Genomic DNA, 5,356 nt, shown 5'->3' on the forward strand with positions numbered 1-5,356 from the left:
GGGATAACTGGGATGGGAGTGTCAGAGACAGTGCGATTGGCACAGGACAGAGCGGAGTTTAGGGCTGTTGTACATAGGGTCGCTATGAGTCGCAGGCAACTCGACGGCACATAACAACAACAACAACAACAACAACTGTTGCATTAACAGTGCAATCCCTTACCGCTAAGCCATCAAAGCTCCCTCTAAGCCTAGAAAAATTTATATGCCTCAAATGCCAGTTACAGTGTTTTGAAAGTTTTATGTTTTCTCTCTCCAGCGTCATTTCTAGGAATGATAGAAGAATTGATGCCTTTGAGCTGTGGTGCTGGAAGAGAGTATTGAATATGCCCTGGACTGCTAAGGGAACAAATAGGTTCATGCCAGAGAGGGTGAAACCAGGCTGCTCCTTGGAGGCAAGGATTCTGAGGCTTCATCTGACATACTCTGGACATGTTGCAAGGAGGGACCAGTCCTTGAAGAGGGACGTCATGCTTGGGAGGTTGGAGGGACAAAACAGAAAAGGAAGACCCTCGATGAGATGGATTGATTCCTTGACCGGGGTATGGGGGGATAGGTGTGTCAGAGACAATAAGATTGGCACAGGATAGAGCAAGTTTTAGGGCTGTTGTACATAGGGTCACTATGAGTCACAGACGACCCGACAGCACATAATAACAGCAACAACATGTGTGTGTGTGTGCACGCGCGCACAACATAAACTATCTGACAGTAGAGACGCTTGAGAAAATGATGTCCCTGTTTTAGGGCACTGCCACTGCCACTGTCCCTGGGTGGCACAGTTTACTACTAACTTAAAAGTTGGAAATTCAAACCTACACAGGGCATCATGAAAGAGACACCTCACAGTCTCCTTTCCTAAAGATTACATTCAAGAAATCCCTGTCCTACCTTGTAACACATGAGTTCCTTAGGAGTCAGAACTCGATGGCAATTCTTTGGTTAGTTTTTTTCCTGACACTGAAAAGGATGACTAGGTAATAAAGCGACATGGGAAAACGCTAATGGCCTACTGTTAAGGGGGAAAAGCAAACCATAAGAAGGCATGGCCACTAATTACAACTAACGTACAAATGCCTGTATAAAGTGGAAAGTATTCCCAACTGAGCAGAGGTTGTGTTGGGACAATAGCAAATCACTTATTTACGGGACGCCTATCATATACTTCCTTACTGAATAAGGAAGACAAAGACGTAGTGAGACTTTTTAATTATAGTGTTTGGTCAAGAGTACCGAGAATCCCATGGACTGCCAAAGTAACAAACAAGTTGGGAAGAAGTGCAACCAGGCTGCTCCTTAGAGGCAAAGATGGTGAGACTTTGTTTCATCATTCGTTGGACATGATATCAGGAGGGGCCAGTCGCTAGGAAAAGCCATTATGCTGAGAAAGGCAGAAGGCAGAAGACTCGCCTTTTGAGGAAAACCCTCAATGAGATGGATTAACAACGGGCTCAAGCATCCCAGAGATCCTGAGGCGGGTGCAGGAAGGACAAGGTTCAGATCTGCTGTTCACAGGGTTGCTCTGAGTCAGAATGGATTTGACAGGACTGACCACCACCACCTCTGTAAACCGTGTCCTTTACAGACTGCGTGCACGTCCGTGCTGCTGTGTGCCTGGGGCCTTATAATGAATATATGATTCCCTGGAGACTAATGGAGCAGCAGTGGGCTCGAGTGTGTCAGAAAGGGTGAGGCTGGCACAGGCTAGGACAGTGTTCACCTCTGTTGTTCACAAGGTCGCTATGCGTCATACTTGACGACACCGAACAACAAAACAACAATGGAGTACAGATTGTTATTCTCCTGCTACCAGTAGGATTTAAACTCCAAACAGTTAAGGAACGTACCTAAAATCAGGTAAATTAAAACGTGACTGAGAATAAACCCATTTTATTCCTCCATATGGCACCCTCCTCCTGGACCTCCTGCCCACCCCGCCCTGCCCGGCCTTGCACAAAGGACTTTGCAAATCACAGGGCAGACATGGTGCTTCGAGACTGATACAAAGCAAAGAATGTCCCACCATCAAAACAGAAGAGGCCCAGACTCTCCCCTTCACCTCTTCAGTCCAGGCCTGTGATAGACTCCCTGGAGATTCCATAAGTAGGGGACCCTCAAACCTCTCTCACCAGCAGCAGCCCTAACCCAGGTTCAAGGAGACAGTCATGGCCTCCAGGGGAAGCTGTTTAGCCCCAACAGTCAACAGAGTCCTGCTCCCCTCTGTCCTGGGAAGTTGGGGAGGGAGAAGAAACACCAGGCTTCAGGCAGGCTGGAGAGGGAACTGGAGCAGAGAAGGGGGCTGGGGAGAGGCAAACGGGGTGGGGGTGGGACAGGAAGAGATAGAGGGGGCCCCTGAGGAAGAGAAAGGGAAGAGGAAGAGAAGAAGGCCCTGGTGGTTCTCTGAGGGCAAAACTTCAGCCCTGGGAACCCAGGAGGGGCTGTGGAGAGGTGTGGGAGCGTAGCCCAGACTGCAGCTGATACTAAAGTGACTGACAGCTCACAAAGTGGAGGAAGCAGGAGGCTAAGATCTTTATCCAAGGGGTGCCTCAGCTATCCGAACTGCATTAAGGAACAGCTGGAGGAAGAGGGTGGAATGGTCTCTCCCAGCTAGTGCTGAGCTTTTAAGAATTGGGCTGCTAACTGAAAGGTGGGCCGTTTGAACCCAACTTCTACTACAAAAGAGAAAGATTATTACAGCCGTGGGCACCTCAGGGACAGTGCTAATTTTCCCTGTAGGGTTGCTATGCCTTGGCCTGGACTCAGTCAGTAGGGGAGTTTGGAGTGGGGCGCAGCAGGACAGCAGAGACCTGGCTTAAGTCACCAAAGCAAGTTTGGAGCTCAGCATCTTGCAGAAAATGGGGAAACACATGCCTGTCCGTTTGCTGCAGGTTGAATGATGTCCTCTCGCTCCTTAAAGATGTACCCCAACCCCAAATGGGAACTTGGGAAAGGGTCTTTGTAAAGTCTGTAGGTGAAGGATCTCAAGTTCATCTTGGATTATCCCACTGGGCCCTAAATTCAGTGACAAGAGTCTTTGTGAGACAGAAGACATCAAGGAAGGGACCAGGCGGAGATGCGGCCCCCAGACGCTGAGGGAGACAGAGAGGGATGTTTGCCTAGAACCCTGGACGCGTTGATTTTGGACTAAGTGCCTGTTGTTCCAAGCCAGGGACAGCAGTACCAGTCTGCAGTACTTTGCCACAGCCATCCTAGAAAAGGAATAAACCGTTTGGCCAGGATGAGAATCTCAACCCCACTCACGCTCTTTCTTCAGCTTCCCCTTCAGCTCATCCCCCAGCTCTGGCTAGCATTTTACCTAAATGGAAGGTAGTTTCCCCTCAATATGAGAATATGAGTGGAACAGAAGTGAACGGGCACCCCACTTTAGAAACTGCACACCCATCACTTGACTCCCCCTCCCTCTGTCCTGGGAAGCACCTTGGGCAGGTACAGCCCTGACCTGGGGACCTGGGTCTTGGATGGTGAGGCTGGTTGGGGGTGGGGAGCCTCTCAGCAGGTGGAGGGAAATTTTCACTGCAGCTGACCCCACCTTGGGGGCGGGGAAGCTAGGGTAAGTGGGAACTCTGCGGACCCAAGGGGCACATGACAGGTCTTGCTTGAGTGTGACACCCAGAAAGTTAAGAGAATTTGGCTGCAAAGAAAGAGGGGATAAGGAGGGAGGTTCCTGGGGATTTTTTTTTCCACCTTGAAACTGGCAACATTTCTGATATGATTATGGGGGATTTCCATCAACCAAATTAAATGAAATTCCGTTCTAGTGTCAACTTGCAATGAGAGAAGTTAGAGTATGGCAACTTTTGCCACTCACCTACAGTGTCTGCCTCCACTCACTCCCAAATAAGACACACTCAGGCCAACCTCTGGGCAACTGACAATTGCCAACCCCTCCCCCACCTCACCAGCTCCGACTGTCCAGGCACAGCCCAGCCATCCATTCTGGAACTCTCCAGCCAATAGCTTTGCTGGGAAACAAGCTTGTCCCCCAGGGAGAGGTCGAGGCATCCCTCCTGGCTGAAAGAGTTTTTCTGAGGTCCCACACTAAGTAAACACGTGGTGGGGCCCCACACCCCACCAGGAGACCCACAGCCGCAGCTGGCCTCGAGGGAGGGAACTGCTCTCTAAACAAAAAGGGTTTTGAAAAACAACCCAGCTGAAGGCGAATTGCTTCATAAGTTGCACATTCACTTCTCCCTCCAACTTTGCAAATGAAGAAAAACAAGGTGAAGCAGGAACTGGCCCCTCTTGCCCCTACCTCCACTGCTACCCTCTCTGAACTCCTCCATAACAGTGAGCGAGTCTATGGAGGCTGGTCTCGGATTATTTGAGATCTGTCTGTGTTCTGTGCCTGCTCTTCGTCCCTCCCTGTCTGCCTGCCTGGTTCTCAGCTCAGTCGCTGGTCCCAAGTGGGAGATCAGTGAAGAGTAAGTGGACCAGAGCAAGAGAAAGGGCTCGAAGCCCGGGCATAAGGCAAGGAGGAGACATGCTGGGAGTCATTGTGGGCCAGGGTATATGCTGCCAAATGCAGCTCATGCTACTCAAAGGGAAGCAGTACCTCCAGGTACACCTCTAAACTCCTGTCCTGATTCCTGAAATACCTACGTTACATCTATGTATCTACAGTCTTAGTATGACCAGCACTGTCTATATTACATCTACATATCTACAGTCTTAGTATGACCAGCACTGTCTCTAGGCACAGCTGAGACGATGGGGGTGAACTGGTTCTCTCTGGAGGGAAATCAGCCTTCTGGGTTTTAAGGGTGCTGCCCACTCCCTACTCTGATTAAAATGTCTAATGTCCCTTCCAGGAGAACACCAAGTGAGAATGAACACCAGGGGGTGCTCAAGCAATCCTCTCAGGAGCCCGAGGTGTTTAATCCGCAGGGGGTGGCAATTTGTGCTCAGAGAGAAGTGAGGTAAATTAGTTTGTATCTCAGGCATCCTGGCCATCAAACCTTACACACTGCACAGGAGCCTCAGCTGTCAGTGAAACCCCATATATGGCAGAACCCCAGAAGTAGCTGGTGGAAAAATTTATCAGAGACTGTATTCCCATCAAGCAACCATGAGATATCTATTAGGAAAAGTCAACAGGCAACAACATCTGGAGATCAGCTAGATACCCAGGAGTCCAAATGAGCCAGGTTTGAATCCTGGGCCTGCAATTTAAACACTGGATGGGGTAAGTGACTTCAGAGCTTTAGTTTCCTCAAATGTAAAATAGTAACAATGTCATTTTGTTCCTCCTGTTGTTTAACTGAAAACACCCATGTGAATCGATTGATTCTTTGGAAGGAGGGGAGTCCCTATTATTCCGTTTGCTTGACCAGAACAT

Source organism: Elephantulus edwardii, unplaced genomic scaffold (assembly GCF_000299155.1).
Source record: "Elephantulus edwardii isolate Elephantulus edwardi_28Jun2011 unplaced genomic scaffold, EleEdw1.0 scaffold00045, whole genome shotgun sequence".
Lineage (NCBI taxonomy): Eukaryota > Metazoa > Chordata > Mammalia > Macroscelidea > Macroscelididae > Elephantulus > Elephantulus edwardii.